At 42.6% G+C, this 19,378-nt stretch overlaps 1 long non-coding RNA gene across 3 annotated transcripts in view; it reads left to right on the forward strand.

Annotated features, from left to right (window-relative positions):
• Nucleotides 1-323: 323 nt before the first annotated feature.
• Nucleotides 324-19,378, forward strand: part of LOC310888245 — a 40,962-nt gene continuing 21,907 nt past the window's right edge. For 2 of the 3 annotated variants that reach the window (XR_014575864.1, XR_014575865.1), the window contains exon 1: nucleotides 325-18,559. This is a non-coding gene — a long non-coding RNA (uncharacterized lncRNA). Of the gene's footprint in view, nucleotides 18,560-19,378 lie in introns of all 3 variants that reach the window. The other variant, XR_014575863.1, reaches the window with a different exon arrangement.

Raw genomic sequence — 19,378 nt, forward strand, 5'->3', positions numbered from 1 at the left:
GTGATGGACCCTCCAGAGAGGATACACAGGGGTGTAGCATCTGCTTCGATTCATCTTCAAACCTAATCAGTGAACGAGGCATGGAAGGGATTAACCCAGCTGCCCTGCCTGGCAGGGAGCGCTTCTTCCAGGGTGGCAGGCGGCTGCTGCCTTCTGTTTCACGGACTGGCCTAGGGTTAAGCCCAGGCTTCCCAGGAACGTGCCTTGGCATTTGATTTCAGCACAAATTATTCCCTGAATTTGACCCAAATGCAAGAACAACTTTGAGAAAGACAAAATAGCTTTTCTCACAAAGTGTCCATCAGTTCCATAATGAGCCATTTCCGAGCTGTTTCTCAAGTGTATTTGACAGCCCTTTGCTATCACAGGTACCTTTCCATGGATATTCTAGATATTCCTGTGAATGACCATGTATACATTTCTATAGATAAATAAATGAGAAGGGACAGAGATAGCATCAGATCAGTGTTTGTAAATGATTTCTCACAGGTTCTGAGAGTTTTTTGTTTTGTTTTAATTTGTTTTGGTTTTAGGATCTGATTGTAGGGGTTGTCATCTTTTCTGCTGGGATGATTTTGAGCTGGGTTAAACAGTGAAATGGTCCCTGAAGTGGATCAAGCAAGCACCTCTTTCTGTTCTTGGTTGGCAGGAAACGGGCTGGAGCTGCTCTTTGTTGGTGTGGCTGTGGCAGGACTCCGGTTTGCTTGCCAGACTTGGTCATTAGTTGCATTTTGTTATGTTGCATTAGTGCTTATCTTGTTGGTAGCAGAGTCCAGCTCTTAAACAATTGCTAAAGTTGCTGAGGTTCTTTCCAGACACTTCTGTGAAGCTAGATAAGCCTCCACAAGGGCAGTTTTCCATATTGCTCTGCCTGTGAATCATGCTGAGCTTAATGCGCAGTCATGCTCGTTTTGACAAAGCAGGAGATAATTCACTGCTAGATAGGTCTTCAAAATGAATGTGAGTAGTCTTGTGATACTCTATATTATATATGATTATAGGCATGGCTGTACTTGTTCAGGAAAGGAATTTGTCCTGAAAGAGACAGATGCATAGGAAAATCTCTTTCTATTTTCCTGCCCTACATTTTGTTTAATAATAAGGGATGAATAGAGTTTAATAGATTCAATGGAAGCAGCTGTGTTGCAATTAGAAGGCTTAATTAGTATTTGCCCAGAAGTTTGAACATACGACTGTATGGGGTGTGGGGATGGCTCGAATGATCAAAAATGACTGGTTGTGTGGTTGATGCTTCAGAAATCTGTTTCCTCCTGTGCAGCTAATGTTCAGCTAGTACAGTACAGTGAAAATGTAATCCTTTGCAAATCACTTTCTGGATCTGAAAGTAATCAATTATCTGTGACTGATTACTGTCTTAGGGCCAGAAAAGTACCAGACACCTGCTATTTCCATTCAAGCCACTGAGAATCGTTGGTGCCCTTCTTACTGTCAGATCATTCATGCTCTCAGCATATTCAAATTTGGTATTGTAATGTATTCTTAGTTAAAAAGAGGACAAGCACTGACTTCCCAGAAACAACTGTCCCTAACGATGTCCTTGTTTTAGGTCTGAGATAAGAGCAATTCAACTACTCTCCTGTTTGACTGCCACTTCTACACAGTTTCCTAATTTAGCTTGAGACCACAGGCTGTATAGCTTTATTTAGAATTGTGCTTTAAAATTATATCTCCAAAAGCTTTCCTGATTTAATTACTATTTTTGAGATAATGAATGTATGCCAAGAAAGGACAAAAAGATTAAAATGGCTAGCTGTGGAGCAAAGAGGTTTTCAGTTCAGATCTGAAAAGAGATGGAGAAATTTGAGATGGCTGTTGTTGCAAAAAACATCAGAGGGGAGCAGTCAATAGGGACACGGCTCTGTTACTGGGCTGCTAACAATGCCACGTTCTCGCTCTCCATAGCAATGTGTTTGCTTCCTGCTTCAGATAATCTCATGTGACTTTTGTTACTAAGCAAGGAGAATGTCAACATGCTAACTGTCAGCTGGAAAAATTAAGTAACCATCTTTGTAATCTGGTTAGTAAGGAAATTCTTAAAGAGTAGGCTAATTGGACAATAAAGTGTAAGTATTAAATAAAAGCATCACTATTGATTTCTGGATAATATTAAATAATTGTCATAGCTATTAACAGTGCAATAACTGGAGAATTTCAAAATGGGGAAAATCTGGCCCACAGATGGATTTTCTTCTCTGTTCTGCCAAGCCTGGAAAAGCTGGCAGGATGGGCTGTGGACACAGACATAGAGTATTCCATTTAAGGCTATAAGAACACAGCATGTTTGAGCAGGAGTCAAACATGGGAAGGGAAGGCAGGTGAGCGTACAGATGTGGAAATGATTAGAGAGCCCCGATGTCCAAAGTGGAATGGGCCCTCTTTGCTGCAAAACTCACTGTATTCATCTTATGATAACAACAGAGTTTCATTGCCTAAATTTCATTTGAAACTAAAATGCTTGAGCTTTCTTTCTGTAGCTCTGACACTGGTATACAGGTCGGTGAACAACTGCAGAAAGTCTTTGTGGAAAGATTAAGTGTGAGAGAAACCTGCAGCGAAGGTAAGGTCCCTGCTCTAAATCCAGGCAATGCTAGTATAGCATCCCTTGCTTGCCCAGAACATCTCCTGAAGCTCCAACAGCTTCCCAAAGCCACAAGAATACAGCTTCACATAAGCTATTTGCTACACATACACACAAAGCTATGAAAAATATATATCTTTTTTTTCTATACCATAATCATTTTATAGGGTAGCAGTAAACACATTCACATGCATGGCCTTTCCTTTTGGATGCTTCTTTCATTTGTACTTTATTTTGAGCTGGTTCTTTCCTTTCTAGGAAAAGTGAGTGAAATATCTTTTTTTTGCCAAAACTTTAGTACGACTAAGGAAAGCCATTTCCATCTCTTGAACTATTCACCAAACTGCTCAGATGACATGCTCCTCAGAAAAGTTCAACTGGAAAATCTTAGCTGTGTGGATCTGCTTCTGTTTCTTGTGTCTTCCTGTCCTTATCAAGTTTTCCCATTGCCTTCAATGTCAGAGGGATGCGAACAGTTATTTCCTTCTTCCCTTTCACCAAATACTCTTGGTGCAGGATAATAATGACAAAAAGGCTCCACAGACACAATGCAGGTAGCTTAATTTCCTTGGAGATCTGCTCTGATATTCATCCCCAAGTGGTCAAGCAACAGCTTTGAACCCTCTCCATCTCTACAGCTGTCAAGTGCAGAATACATTTTGTTCCCTATTATCGTATGAAGGGTAGGTATGAGTATATGTCTGCCTTACCTCTGATATAAACTACTGTAACCGAAGTTTCCAACAAATTGTACCTAAGGTGATAATTAGAAGGGTAGGAAATATTCTGTAGTACTGCCATCATGAAGAGACTGCTCTGCATGTAAGTAACAAATTTAAAAACCTAGTCTCTTATAAGGTCAATGTATGATCCCTGGAATACGTGGTCTTTATGCAGACTAGCACAACCCAAGCAAACCTCCACAGGCTGTCCAGAAAGTGCAGATGGGAGGTGGTACCTGCTAGGCTTTCAGCTCAGTGACCCCTGCACCTCCAGCACTCTCTCAGTGGGGTATGTAAAAAGCTACAGCATCCAGCTAAGCTGAAAAGGGAACACTGAAAGATCCACATCTGAAGATACAGTCATTTACAAAACCCTCTTTTACTTAATCAGGCTAGTCACTGAAGAGCCTCAATGTGCTTGTTTGTAACATGAGTTAGATGGTGGATATCCATCCAGAAGGTCCCCTCCAGCAACAGTAGATACTTGCAGTAGAGCAACTGAAATTTATGTGCTGCTGTGACAGTGGTGGAAGATGTAGGAGCATGCCATACCTCTTCAAAAAGAGATGTAAATTGGGTGCTGCTGTTTGAACTGGGAAGCAGTTACCAGAAAGTTAGCATGGAGTGAGGATGAATGCTCCCAGTTTCATCACTGACATACTTGGCAACCTCACTTCTCTGCACACTAAAATGAATATAACATATGTCCTCAGTGGTATATTAGGTACTTCATTCTTTTAGTTCATGGTAGAAAATAACTGCATCTCTCCAGCACAGAACAGTGCTGTGCATGAGTTACCCAGGTTACTAAAGCTGTATAGGGTGAGAACAAATGTACACCTGCAGGAATATTGACTGGTTTTTTGAAAAGGGGTAGTGATCTCTCAGTTCTTCAGTTTTACTCTATTTAATCTAGAGTCTTCCAAGGTACATAAAATGTGGACTTTGGGGACTTCCGTATTCTTAAAATCATGACTTTTTAAAATTGAAGCACCAGAAATCACTAGACACTTGAAAGACTTCCACAGTCTCTTTACCACCAGTTTTCTGCTGCTTTATTATTTATCCCACACCGATGGTCAGTTCAGGAATTTCTGATGATAGCGGCATTTCAAACCTGGCATTTAACAATTTTTCCTGCAACAATTCATTTACTAATAAAAAGATATACCATGACTCTGCCATTAAAGCAATAGTATCAGATGGCCTAAAGGCTTAGTGGCAAGTCCCGCGAGGAAAGTTTAATGCTTTATTTTAGGCAAGCTCAAGCAGGGAGACCATGAAAGATTTGTGCACTCAGGTCAGGAGTAGATGTAGCTATTTAGTCTGACTTCTTTTCCCTTCAAGTTGCACTGTGTTCCTTCCAAGTTCTGAGAGCTTCCACATTGCAGTAGTGCTTTGGTGTGTCTGGGTGGGCTGAGGAGCCCACCCGAGCACTGTGGGGTGGCCGCACTGTCTACACCTTCTCCATTCCCCCGCGCAGAGGCAGTGGGGTGTGCATCCCCTCACATGGGGGTAGACAGCCTTACAAGATCCATGTCATGCTGTATAACCTTAAATTTTCTGGAGGCCACATTTCTTACAAACTGATTGGCAAGATTTTTATTCAACATGTTTTTTATTATTTCAGTGCTAGCATCTGTTTTTAACTGCACATCTAGTGTCTGTATCTAACTCGGCTAGAGACCGTACTGTGTATAATTTCAACATGGGCCAAGTACATACATATACTGCACAGATTAGGGATTTACTTATTGTCTTCCCATGTCTGAGTTCCTTGATAACAATTTTTTCATATTGCAAAGACAATGATGACATTGGAATACTCTCCCAACCATCTCTGGTGAATCAGCAAGTAGGAGGCAGGAAAATATAATAAAATAAATTTTGAATGATATTTCCTTTTCTTATCTTCTCCACCTAAATATGACTTGCTTGACAGATACCAAGTCCACTCTACCTAGTCTCCTTACTTGTTGATTAACAAAACAGTGGGTATGTAGGGTAAAACTGAGAGTATGACCTTGACTTCCACTGTGTCTGTTGCTCTGTAACACTTTCCATGACAGCATTTCTGAGTGCAAATGAGTTTATCAAGACACAGAATTTTTCTCTCTCCTTTCCCAGTGATCATGCAAATATATTCTGAAACTAGCTAACTAACTAAATAAATAAAAATTGAGTGATGAAAAGCTGAGCCATATCATAGAAAGCATTTTCCTCCATCAGGAAACATGTGGCAAGCTCTGCTAACAGCTGCTTTGTTGTAATCTTCATAGAGGTGAAGAAATATGGATGCTGAAACTTACACAAGGAATTTTAAATAAGCTGAAACAAAGCAGTATTTATGGAGATGGTACTTCATCTTGCTTTCTCTTTAATTCTTGAGAGAAGAAAACTGCCTAGGATGACGTTATTTACAAGCAACGTTTATTCTCAATGGCCAGTGATTACATCTTCTATTCCTGAAGAGCTCCTCAAAACATTCAAATTTCCATTAAAACACAAAATAAAATTTAGTTGTATTGAATTGGCATATTTCAGGATAAAAAACAGCCCAACACGTTGACTCCTTTGACTCTTAAAAACACCAGCAGATACAAATATCTTGCACTGAACTCAGTTAGAGATTAAATGAATGGAAATGAATGGAAAGATTTGTAGCAAAATCAAGGGAGAAGTTTTGTCAGAGAGAAATACTTCAAAACCAGAACAGTTAGAATAAAATTGCTGGTAGAATGGAAACAAGTAATCAAGCAAGATCAAAAGTGTCAAAACCTAACAAGCTGCATGCTGTGAAAAAGCTGTTAGGAAATATCTGATAATTTCCAATTCAGCTTATTGCAAGATGGCGTAAACGTCTTGCTTGATGAAGAGAAATCCTTGCAGGGGTGCCTGAAGTGTGTGTTCTTGTTATATGCTGTGGCCACTCCTTCATAACAGGCTGCATGGCTCTTGCAGCACTCCTGTCCCTTGAGACCTGGGGAGGATCTCTTGTAAAGGACCAGCTTGCAGAGGGGACAGGAGAGGGGCTGAATGGGCTGAAGCTGGGGCACAGCATGGTAAAAGAGCTGATGAGAGTGGATGAATCAGTGTCTTCTGCTCTCTACACTACCTTCCCTTGTGGTATTGGTGCAAATCTTTTGGGAGAGGAGTTGACATATTCCCATGTGAAGTGCACATGGTGGTGCATTACTGGTTTAACCTGCAGGGTCTCTTGATGTTTCAGTGAAAAAGAAAAGCTCCCTGAAAGAAGGAGTGCTGGATATGGGTCATACTGGGTTTGGCAATGCCTTACACAGTGTAGTAATCCTATCAGATGATGCCCAGAGTGGAAGTTTTCCAGCTTCATGATCTGGAGTTTATAGGAATGTGTGTTTCTCTCAATGGTCAAAGCTTTTCCACTTTCACATCATCCATCCTAGCCTTTGCTATCACTTTCTTCTTCCTGAGTGTTTCTTCATTTTGATTCCTCTGAGTGCATTAACTGGCAAAGAGAGGCCTCCTCCTGCAGCCACTGTTGCTCCTGAGTCCTTGCTTTTCCCTCTGGTATCACCTCCACACACTCCTTGCCTTGCAAGGGCTGTGTATGAAGTGCCATTTGTCTTCATTTTCTCCACTCTTGAGACAAGGATCCTGCTCTGTGGTTGGGGTATCATCAAAAAGACTGTGTAGGAGTAGGGTGTCATTACACCTGCAGTGGCCTAGGGATACTCACAGCATGTAAGGCATGTAAGGAATGGCAATATATCTCCCTGAGCCAGCCAATGTAAATGGCAGAAATGGAGAAGTCCTTAGGTGCACAGGGCCTTCCCCCAAGGGATTATTTACAGTGACAGTAATTAGTTATTTGCACAGAGGACATCTCTCCCTTGCTACCTGATGTGCTGTGTTACAGGACCCATTAGTCAGCCTTGCTGACTTTGCACTTTCACATCACCTTTTGTTCATGGCTCCCAGGAATATTCATGTGCTCTCTGGACATCAAAACAAAGCTGTCTGGGCAGGTAAGGATTGGACATTTCACCCAATTAATAAACGCAGCCTTCTGTGCAGGGGAACACAAAATAGTACTATGGAAGCACCAGAGACTTAGCACTATTTAGATCAAGCTGAATAGACACAGCAAATTTTGGGAGCATAAACAAAATGCAAGAAGCATCATTAGAGTAGGTCAGAGATATCTGAGGTCTGCTGTCTCTGAGGCCTGGTTCTTTGGCAGAGGTACATTTCATACGACCTTAGGTAACCAGGGAGAGAAGTGCATCTCAAGGGTGTGATTAATCTCACCTATAGTCAGTATAAGAGTAGGTCAGACGAATCCTTTCCTAGAAGCATGTGTTCCTCTCCATTTTCTGTAAAGAGGAGTTGAAGCTGTGATCTCAAGTTGCACCAGGGGAGGTTTAGATTGGACATAATAATTTCTTCATTGAGAGGGTGGTCAAACATTGGAAGGAGCTGCCCAGGGCAGCCATAGAGTCCTCATCCCTGGAGGTATTTAAGAGGTGTGTGGACATGGCACTAAGGGAGATCGTTTACTGATGGGACTCAGCAGGTCAGGTTGTTGGCTGGATTTTATGATCTTGGAGGTCTTTTCCAACCTAAATGATTCTATGAATCTGTGATTCTATACTGAGGCAGATACCAGTGCCTGCTCTGTAAACCTCTGCAGTTAGACAGAGCAATCCTGCCCTCTTTGCCCAGCTTGGTCCCTAGCCAAAGCACAGCTAAAATGCTGCCTGCACTTCAGAGTACTTTTGATGTTACTCTTGAATGTGTATCGTGGGTAAAGTGGTGTCACTGACTCTGGCAGGCAGAAAGGTGGGAAGAAGTGAGGATTTGTTTTATCCCTGTCCACAGGCAGAGTAAACATTTGAGAAGAAAAAAAAAAAAAATCAGCACTGGACCAGTAATGATTGTATAAGTTTGGGAAGGTAAAACTGAAAGCACTTGTTTGGCTGGGGGCAGACTGAAAGAATTTTGGAAGCATCTTCTTTGTAAATAGATGCAGTTGCATTGAAGGATGTCTGACTTGCCCATCAAGTCTCCTTCCTCACAGAGGCAACCTTGGGGGGACCACCCAGATCACTCAACATGAGCAGCTGGCACACGTCTGCCTGCAGAGTGCACAATTTAAGCCCACAGAACTTCCTAGAGTCCCTATCATCAATCCCTGATTCGGCAGTCACATTGGCAATTTTTGTGTCAGCATCCCTCCAGATTAAAAATCTATCCCACTTACATTGTGTTTTCTCCTCCTTTCCAAAATAATAATTATTAAAAAAAAAAAAAGCCTGGTTTTTCCATGCAGTGGTTGTCCCTGGCTACCCCGCTGTCAAAACCCAGCAGTGCCAGGGTGCTGTAATATAACTGCAAGGTAAGACAGACAAAAGGAACCAAAGGCAGAGCTTATGATAATGATTAACATGATGAACCTGGTGTGAGGGGGCCAGTGGTGCCCTCTTAGGAGCTCTGAACAAAAGAACTAATTTGTGTTTGGTTTCATTACATGACAGAAAACACTTCAGCTACTGAGAAGATCAAACCTTGGTGTAATTGAAGGCTGGGCTGCAGATGGATGACCTTGTCCTCATTTGGGGGCAAGCTATTTCCCTGGATGCTCATCCCTATTTACTGATACTCATCAACTATGCAGAGCAGGTAGATCTGGTGGCAGTGGGGCCTGTCCCCTGGCATAGGGGTCTTTGTGTTTGAGGCCCCCAGGACGGGACGTTGGTGGTGAGAAGCAGGGCTTGGCAAGCTCTACAGGGAGGATGGTGGCTCTGCCACGCTGGTGCCATGTAGGTGGCAGCAGCAACAGCGGGAGATCTTTCAGTGGTGGTTGAACACTTGGTTTTCCTGTATGCTGAACACTATAACTCTCCTTTCAGATGTGACTTTTGAAGAGAATGCCTCTTTCATTCTGTTTCTACAAATCTACTTCCAACTGTGAGGTAACACCACCCTCCCCTAGAGGATTAAAGAAGAAAACAGTATGCACCCTTGAAAGACAAAGTACACTAGTAAAAGCCACCTGTCCCTGCTGAACATGCTTGTTTTTCATCAAAAAACATGGGTAATTTTATAAGAAAAAAAAAAGTGAATGAACTGATGAAGCTGTGGCAATTCTGCAGCCAACATGCTTTTCAAGTCAACAACAGATAAAGCACTGTCTTTTCCACCACAATGTCACTTTGCTAGAAATTAAGAGAACTGTACTTCAGTTTGCCTTGTTTTGAGCAAATCTCCAGATTGGGTTTCAGCCTTATCTGTTGGTAAGTGCAGCTTCATTCATGGGCCAGTCCCATCCACCCCAGAGGTGCAGATGTGTTTTGCCACCTGGGAGCAATTGCTCTTCTTCAGTTTCAGTTTTTCACATGAGTGATTGTGTCTTTCAAAAAGCATTTCTCTAGGGGAAAAAAAAAAAAAAAAACAGAAAAAAAAAAGAAATAAAAAAAAGGAAAACAAATAAAGAAAAAACAAACAAACAAAAAAGCCCAAGGAAACACTTAGATCAACTGAGCACTGTGAGCTGTTTTTACCTGGCTTGTCATATAAATCCATTACTAATTTTCTGTAATTTCCCCACTTGGTTAAAAGAGTGCTATCCAAAAGCATACGTGTAAGGACAGATGCTGGAATAAGAGACACAATGTGTATTAACTCCATATACATCTCTATGCTGTTTGAGTCCATTCAAGTCAAGGTGTCAAAAAAAAACAAAATGTAGCTTCATAAAATGAATGCAAAGATATTTTACTCTGCTCTACACGTGAGGAAAGTAGGAAAAGGCACCCTCCCATTTATTTGAGGTGTTAGGAATGATTTGCTCAATGAAAAGACACATCCATTTTGTTTATATTTGGGGTAAATGGAAAATGAGAGAGCGAGCATTCAGTCAGAAACCAGAACAGGAAGAAAGGTAGGAAAGAAAAGAGCAGACACAGAGGATGAACAGACTGATAGTCTGCTGTCTCCAATGCTCACATTTTTAGAATGAGTATTTGCAAATAGTTTTAGGAAAAGGAGAAGACATTGTCCAGTTTTCCTCCAGTATTGTCCTCCATCATTAGGAGAGAAAAAGAAAGGTACAGCATAATCTGTTAGAAAATATAAAGTAGGAAGTTATTTTCACAAAAGAGAAATGGAATTAGACTAGACTGCATGATATTTGCCTGGAAATATTTTTATGCATTGAATCAAATAATGGTGGGCCAGTGTTCTTCCTTTCAGCAGGAGAGATGCATCTTTCTTCTGGGATCTGTGCCTATTACATGCTACAAGCAGTACTCCAGCAGCTTTATTGATGTAATACATGAGGCACAGGAAAGATTAAGGGCTTTGAGCAAAAGTACCAGCCTGGGGACAACTGGCATTATTGCTAATTGTACTTTACTAATTCTGCCTACTCAAAAGGAAAGGAGGTAATCTGGAACAAAGTATGTGGTTACTGCAGGATGAAGAAATTCTGCTTGGAACTGTAGCTTGCAGTGAGTGACTCATATTGTACAAACAGCTGAGGTGTGGGTAGCGCTAGCAGACAATTGTCTGTAATGACTACCGCATGCAACATAATGAATGAAGCACTGAATAAAGAGCTTGCTGCAAAATGCTACCATGTGAATAGCAAGTCTCTGATTTTAAGTTAGAGTCCTGTATTACAAATATTAGGTTCAATATATTCATTTTAAAGATGTTTAAGAATATCTATGAATAACGTAGAGAACTGAGACAACAGATATCGCATGTGATTTCTGGAATTTCAGTCTGCCTGTAGCATTTTGAGAGGCTCAAGACACTTATATAGGAACACTATATAATATGTATAGTATAATATAACATATAATATATGTCCTACTATAGGACACTATAAAGGAAAACAATCATTTCTGAAAGGGCTGTTCCGTTTCGGGTTAGATGCCATGCATAGAAAGGATGTGGCTATTATATTTTTTCTAGTTCAAGCTAGTATTTTCTAACACTCCACATATATCCTGTTGTTTGTAAATGTTCTTCCAAATGCAGTAGCACTGAACAGGTTGTGAATGAAAGTGTTATGTTCCCCTGGCACAAGTCAAAAATGCTATGATGGAGGACCAAGGGCCCCAGTTCCCAAAGTGTATCTGGCCTGTCCGCTCTCTGGGGTTGCCTGGCTTGTGCTGCAGTCAGTGAAAAGAAATGAATGGATACTTTATTCTGATCTCTATATAACCCTTAGCAATTCTGATTATATTTGACAGCTGAGCTGAACATCTACTAGATGTTATTTCGGATCCAAGAGCCAGGCTTTGCAAGACTGAATTTTCAAATAGTCCAAGCAATACTGATTTGTGAATTATTCCTAGTCTCCTGCTTAAAGAGGTATTTTAAATAGGGTAACAATTGTGTCTTGATAATCAAGTATATTTGTAAAGGCTCATGATGAGAACCTGTACTTACAAGGATGATAACAGATATAATGAATGTAGCACTGAAAAAGTGAAGACATCTCTGCAAGACATCTTTTATGTGAATGGGAATCTAGAGATTTGAAGTTAAGGCTTTACCTTTCATCTTGATCCTAAAGTGTCCTGAGTGCTGTACTGCAAGATACTTTTCACAGTGGGACCCTCCCTTTGTGCTGCCACCTTTGCTTAGTACCTAAAACAGGTCAGAAGCTGAAACTGCATTTACTGACTCCACAGTATGACCTATGGTCAAAACAGCAACCTGTGGATCCAAACAACAACAAAACCAGAATTATTAGCTTCCAGGAAAAGCATACTATGCAGCAACAGTTTTATTTAACTGATTTCACTCTATTTTCCAGGTTCTGAGTATTTTGTTTCCAAACCAATTCTGGTCATGCTGAGTTTTAGCCCAATCTCAGTTGTTACTCTTCTGCTATGCCCTGAACTCATTGTCAGTTCTCTGTGCCTGTGACAGGACCAAGCATCCTGTCCAAATAATGAATGTAGTTGATTGCCTTCCTCCCTCTTACTTAGCTGAGGCATAAAACTCTCAATCCTATGGAAACAAGCTAAGTCATAGATACAGTCACTTTTGCTATATACTCAAAGCAAAATCAGTTTAGGCTCCCTGATTTGTGTTTTTTTGTTCTGCAAGACTTGATAAAAAGATGCTGTAGTTTGGGTGAAGGTTTCACCAAGTCAGGTGGCCCTCCCAGGTATAGAAGAATATCTGTTATAGATAGATGCTTTTGTTGTTCCTGTGCCATTGCTGTTGATTTCTAACAGTCTTGTTTAAAGAAGCCCTTTCTTTTAGAGGGAAAGCTTATGCTTTCTCTGGCTTACTTGAGAGATTTTCTTCTCTTAAGAGGCCTTCTGTTAGGATCCAAGATAATTCACTGACCTCTTCATTTGTTTTTACCATATGCCCAACCTTGCTGGTTTAACAATGTCTTCATTATATAATGAAGTTTGCACTACACCCAAGGAGAAAAATCCATTTCTGATATAATTCTTACTAGGGAATCAAAAAATGGAAGATCTTAAAGGAATCTAGGACACGTTCTCAGTGCAGGGTTAACTTAAGATCAATAGCGACAAACATATAGTCTTTAGACCTTGGGAAGCAATATTCAAAGCAGAAGTTTATACCATTTATAGCAAGGAAGATGTTATCATGTGGTTGAGAATCAGGGAAATGAGAAATTAAAAAAAACAACTACTTGCTCATCTTGTCTTTGGTCTAGGCAACACATTTTCTGGTGCCTTCTCCAAATTTCTTTTAAAGGTGACTAGAGATTTGTTGTTTGTTGCAGTCTTTGTCCATTCCTAGAGAATGGTTTTCACTCATAACTGAGAGGAGATCCTGAGCTCCCTTTGTCTTTTTAAGGTCATTTCTCCCATTTCCCTAGACAAAGACTGCTTGGCTCCTGGCATTAGTTGTACTGAAGGGATGGACAGCTTATCCCTCAGCAATGATGGTGCTACTTGATATAGTCAACATCACTATCAAGAAATATAAATGCCAAGGAATACTTGAATTAAAAATGCAAGAGTAAAATACTGATGGCTGGAGCCTGGTCATTGATGGGAAAGCTCAGAAAGAATAAGGAGTGGGCTGTCTGCTGTGCTGTTGCTTTGCCATGACTGTTTTCAGAGCTTGATTAAAAGGGGACAGAATAGAGAGGAAAAACAAGCCTATAAAAGCATCACCTTTTGAAAATCTCTCAATAAAAATGGTTAAGAGTCTAAAGGTAAGAAAATGAGTGGCTAAAAGAACAAAAGGTTTCAATGATGGTGTGTCCTATTTAAAACATTTCAGGGAACTTCACAGAGGTTTACTTATGTAGCTATTAGACTTCCTCCAGAACACATTTCCTCTATGTATCTGAAGTCCGGTTTCTCCATCCCAGACCATCTGCCTCCCATGAGACTGAAAGCACTCAAACTTCACTAGGGTATACAACTAGATCTCCCTCGTGTTTCAGGTCAAACTGTTTGTCTGTTTTCCTTAATCTAGAAGACAGTTTGCTTGACACAGAATCTCATTTGACCAGTTATAGTACCGATAACATAAGAATAAAATGAAAGAGGTAGAAATCATTTCTGTGAGAAGCTCGTCCAATATTTCATTTAAAAATGCTGTGAGTTGGAGAATGTCAAATGGATTTAGCTCTCTGTGGCTCCTCAGTGACCCCCACAGATGCTTCCTGCCTTGATTTGAGAGTGTTTGTAGTCTTTTGTAGGTTACTTGCATCCCACACAGACATCCCATTACCAACATCCTGTGAGCCTCTCGCTGTGTTTCCTTGCGAACACTCAGCTTCCTACAGCGACTGCTCTGTGTCGGGCTGCTATGCTGTAACCAAGCACATGGGGAGCCTGGCTTGCTTGTACAGTGATGCAAACTGCTAAATGAATGCTCTCTATTTGACCGAGGCAATTATATCTCCTGTAAATACAGTAACTTTTCTGTTTGATTTCTAATGTTGACTTTGCATTTCAAGGCAGTGAAGGCAAGTGGCTCAGGAGTGTAAAACCACAGCTAGGCTTGCTGTCCGCTGGAACCAGTCCACAAATAGTTTATGCAGACTTATTCCAGCCTTTATTCTGCTGGTGCATGACTTATCTCTGACAACACTGCTAACAGTGATTCACCGCTCAGGTGTGTGATTGGCCACCAGGCACCACCTGTTTTAGGATCAGTTCACTCCCAAGCCAAATACAAGCTTTCTGACTGGCAATGACACATTAACACACCTGGCACACTTCTCGCTAATAACTCCCCTGTAATTGTACAATATGAATCTTAGCATAAACTTTATAGGAAGTTTTCAGCCAAATGTATTTGCAAGCCTGAATTCTCCTCTCTTCTCTCCTCCTGAAATGTTCTTTAACTCCTCTGCTGGGAACAATGTTTGGCCATTACACCTCCAGGTTCAGCCATTGAGGTGGAAATAGGCTTGGCACAAAGGGTTACCCAAAGCTTACACAAACCAGTTTTTCCAGGTTGGCGTGTGAGGATTGTGGCTTAAAAGAGTGGAAAGTTACTAGAAGCAGCACAAAGCCAGGCGTTAGTGGATAATCAAAAGGAAGGATCGCAGAAACAACTGGGAAGCTTTGGCCAGGAGGACGGGAGAGACAAGCTTGCCTTTAGAGGAAGTTGCAGCAGGGTTCCTGAATTCAGATAATTATTTAAAAATAAATAAATAAATAAAATTGTAAAGGTAAATCTGAGCCCGTTGTAAGTCACTTTGCCCTGAATAAGTGATGTCTGAATATAGGGAAGAAACTGAGGCAGAGAAACATATGCAGCATATATTATCTGTCATGAGCTATTTATTTTTCATGCCACTACATAAGCGTGGGTTTGGGCTTTCTATGTACAGCACACGTATGCAATGCTATATGTACAGTTTGTGTATGTGCATGCACTGTGTGCTTGCACACGTTGTATCTCGTGCATGTGGTCTGCCACTGAAGGGTTAAGCATGAAAAGGAAAACTTTGCTTTCTGTGGTAACTTCTGCAAAGGGGGTTACTCAAAGCCTGAGGGAGAGGAGGCCAGCACTCCTGTGGGCTGGGAGGCAGACCACCAGACAGCCTGCTAGATAAGGAATTTGCACCACAACAGTACAGATGAAAATTCATTAAGAGGTTACCCACTCTAATCTGGGAAACATACACTCTCTGTGACTTCTTACTTATACCAAATAGGCTTGTTTAGCTCCTTTTTTTTTTTCTTTACCTTTGTACCATTAGTGCACCCCAGGAGCAGAGGCAGAGGCAGGGAAGCAAAGCAGTGCCTGCTGGCTTCCAAAATTTAGAGGATGCAAGGAGGGGAGTGAACGTGCAACACAGTGGTACCCTGAGTGGCCAGAGAGGGAGTCTGACCAAATCTGTCATTCTTAAGTCAGCCTCTCCCCTACTTTCTGCTCCAGGGCAGTCCCAGTGCTGCCATTTAGCCCTGAAGTGGAGCTTTTACCTGGGAGGCACCTTATCTTGCATCCTTCCCAGCCCAGGAGGACTGCAGCACTGCCACTGTGCGCAGGGCTGCCGGTGGCTGCAGGGGACATTTGGCAGAGGTGATACCACCAGGCTGTCCTTCCCATGCCTCAGAAGCCATTTAGAGTAACTCACTCAAGGGCGGTGGGGGATGAGGTGTGTCCTGTTGTATAGCTGGTAGCCGGTGCCCCACCGATGGCATTTACTGGTTTCCTGCTGGCTGTGAATCATGCCCAGCTCAGGCTTAGATGTCTGCATTGCAGACAGCCATGTTCAGTGAGGTGAATCCCTTCCTTTGAGAGCTGTCTTGTGATCTTTGCATAAAGGAGGCTAGAGCAGTGCAAGGTGTTACTAGTTGTGGTGACATATTTCTAGAGAAAAAAAAAATCTGATAAGGAAGTTGTTGCAGGACTCGGTCACAAGACTGAGGAGATCTTGACTGTTTTGCAGATTCCTCCTACAGAGGACAGCCTTACCTCCCGCCTTCTTACCTGACTTCTCTTATCAGTTTGGATCACAAGTGCTCTGAGGCAAGGTTACTGAGTGCCTGTGCAGCAGCAAAGGCAGCAGAATTTCTAGTTGTGGTCTTGCCATTAGGGCTAATGTAATGTGAATTGCATAAGGCAGAAGTCCGGTATAGATACCTCTGCCAGCCTTCCTCATTTGGAGCAGCCTCTTGCTCTCAGCAAGGCCCTTCTGTCATTATGCGACCTTTGCTTTTATATTGCAGATCATGGATCAGATTCTGACATGGCTAACCTGGTGTCTAATTCATGGAGTGAGCCATTACTTGATGTGAGGAAAGGATTACAATCTAGTTCATCAATGAATCGGCATTGTTAACCTTAATACTTGAGAGATTTTTTTGCATTCCCACCTTCCTGGTTCCTTCCTATCATGTGCTTTAACCACAACATTTAGTTGAGGACACTGAAACAAATACATGATTGTTTTGAATCACCTTCTACTGAGGCTTTGCAAGCAAAGGGAGATGGGAGGTCCATATAAATTTGGGACTTTATTTCCTGCCAAATCCCATGTGTTTTGTAAAATCACACACCAGTGAGAAGACACGAGGCAGCAGCTGCCTGGAGGTGCTGGCATTTTCCGTGCTGCCCCTCTGCAGTTACATGCCTCGTGTCTGAGCAAGTGATGCCCCCTGGGAGGGGTGCCCTGAGCCCGAAATGGCCACTGCTAAGGGGAACCAAACCCACAGGCGATGCCTGTGGCAGGGCCACCATCCGTGCCACCAGCAGTGCACCGCAGTCCCCACCCTGGGGTGGCAGTGGCAGCAGCTTGGTGGGAGCGCAGCCACCCTTGGCCATCAAAACAGCATGACCCTGTCCCTGGGCACCAGGATGTGGAGCAATGGGGTCTGGAACTGGGGTGGTTGGCGGTGGGGGAAGGGGAACAAAAGGAAATTCATTGATGGCGAGCAGAGGAGGTTACGGTCTTGTTTATGTTTTTAACAACGGGCAGCTGTGAATTTTTATGCAGAGCTATTTTAGGTCTCGGGCCAGGCTGTTTCATGCTTCGCCAGTGTCTGAGTTTCCCTTCCAGCTATCTGAATCCAAGTGATATTATTTGCAATTACTTCGAGAAAGCAGAAGCTTAGCGGGAGTGTCCTCGGTGAATGGCTATAATTTCTGTGCCGTGGCTGCCCAAAAGCTATTACGGCTCTGCTATCTCTGGCTGCCTGCCAGCAGGAAGGATTCCTTCCAGAATTAATTGCATCTCCCGCCTTCCCCCTTACAGGCACATCAGGGAGCAGGCTCGCAACAGGCACATCGCCTTGCAAGTCAATAGCAATGCTTTCTCATGCATGTTGCAGCAGAGCGGGGTGAACAAGAAGGCAGACATGTCTCTGATTTTCCTGTCTTTTCCAGTAACTGAAAATTAGCAGGGAGAGGTGGGGAATAGAAAATAATTGCAATGTTAGGCTCGTTCTTTTTTCCAGTATCAGGGAAGTGAGGGCTGCTTTCACAGAGCATTATTCACAGTGATGTGCAGAAGCTGTTCCCTCTTTGCTTTGCTGCATGAAGGGAAGATATGCAAGAAAAGTGCAAGCTCAGGATCTTTTGCTTCATTTTATTTAAATGCTATTTACACAGAGATACCCTGACTGCATCTGCATTGTACGGTGTGCGTGCACAGGTTTGAGCTTGCCCCTGGACAGCATTATATGGCCATGTTTGGATGCAGCTTTCCAGCAAGGCTTGAGGCGTGCTGCCTGAGCTCAGCCTGTCTTAGCACAGCCTGTAGCATGGGGCAGGACCACGGTGCTGCTCCCTACCTGGTCCAGCCCCATCTACCAGTCACGTGTGCTTCTGTGACACCAGCAGTAACTGGTAGGAGGGACAGCCTAGGCAGGGTGCCAGCACACACGTCACAAGAGCAGATGGGGATTTTTAAGCATTTGTAGCCCATCCTGCCCATGCAGCTCCACGGATGCACGATGCAGAGCTTGTGGCTCCTCTGGCGATCAGCATGGCCCAGGGTCAAGGAGAACAACAAGCCTCAGTACCTGGCCCACTACCAAAGATCTGGCAGAGCGTGGGTTTGGCAGAGCTGTAAGGCCTGTTTATGACCAACAGCCTGTAAAGCCCAGCAGTGTCTCGGCTGCCCTGTCCCTTATCACGCTGGCGAGGCTGGGAGCTGTGCTGGGAGCTGCGCGAGCAGCCGCTCCTTTCCCCTTCCCCCTCCACAGGAAGAGAAGGAGGCACCCGCCTGAGAAAGCTCCCTCCCTCCCTGCCTTCATCCCTGCCTCGCTTGTAATGAGCTTACAGGGTGAGCTGCAATCTGGCCCTATATGTTTTGATTTGGTAACTTCGGTATTTTTAAGAGAGGCATGTTGAGACATTAGGTATCAGTAACATTTGCATTAGATGCATTCAGAAGACCTGAAGTGGTGGTTAGATAGCAAGAACCAGGAGAGGGGAAGACAATTAAACAAGGAAGCAAAGGAGAAAAAAAAAATGACAAAATCCCTTTTCTTTTTCTCTCTCTTTTAGCACGAGGATGCCACAGAGCCCAGAGCTGAGACCTTTTGTAAACTGCCACAAGAATGGTCATGTTAAAAAAACACTGATTTGTTAAAGTACTGGGGTCACTTTATGTGCCTTTTTTATCTGTCTTTTGATCCCTTCCTCTACAAGGAACAAAGAAAATTAGAAAATAATCTAGATGTTCATGTAACCTAAATGGAAAAAGCTTATACTGCATGGCTGTAGATAGCCAGCTGCTATTATTCTTTTGTTCATCTTTATTCTGGTTCTGCTGTGCCTTAATGATGAAGCATAATATTATTGATAATATTTGTATATGACAGCCTAGATGAATTAGTTTAGTGTTGTTTGAGAAAAGGCCACATTTTTCTTTCTTCACCTGTCAAGCAAAGCCTAATTCATTCAACACCCCTAATGAGTTTGGGTAGCTACTCATGGTACAGGGCCCATGCTGAAATCATACTCTGGAATCAGCATCTGAGCAGTGCCATGAATCATGGGCCAGATTCCCAGGGGGATTCAGAGGTTTTACATCCCCACATTGCTACTCTGCCGCACAAAACCACAGAGACAAGTCCTTCCTCTCAAGGTCCGTGTGTCT

This window comes from Anser anser, assembly GCF_964211835.1.
Source record: "Anser anser genome assembly, chromosome: 1".
Taxonomy (NCBI): Eukaryota; Metazoa; Chordata; class Aves; order Anseriformes; family Anatidae; genus Anser; species Anser anser.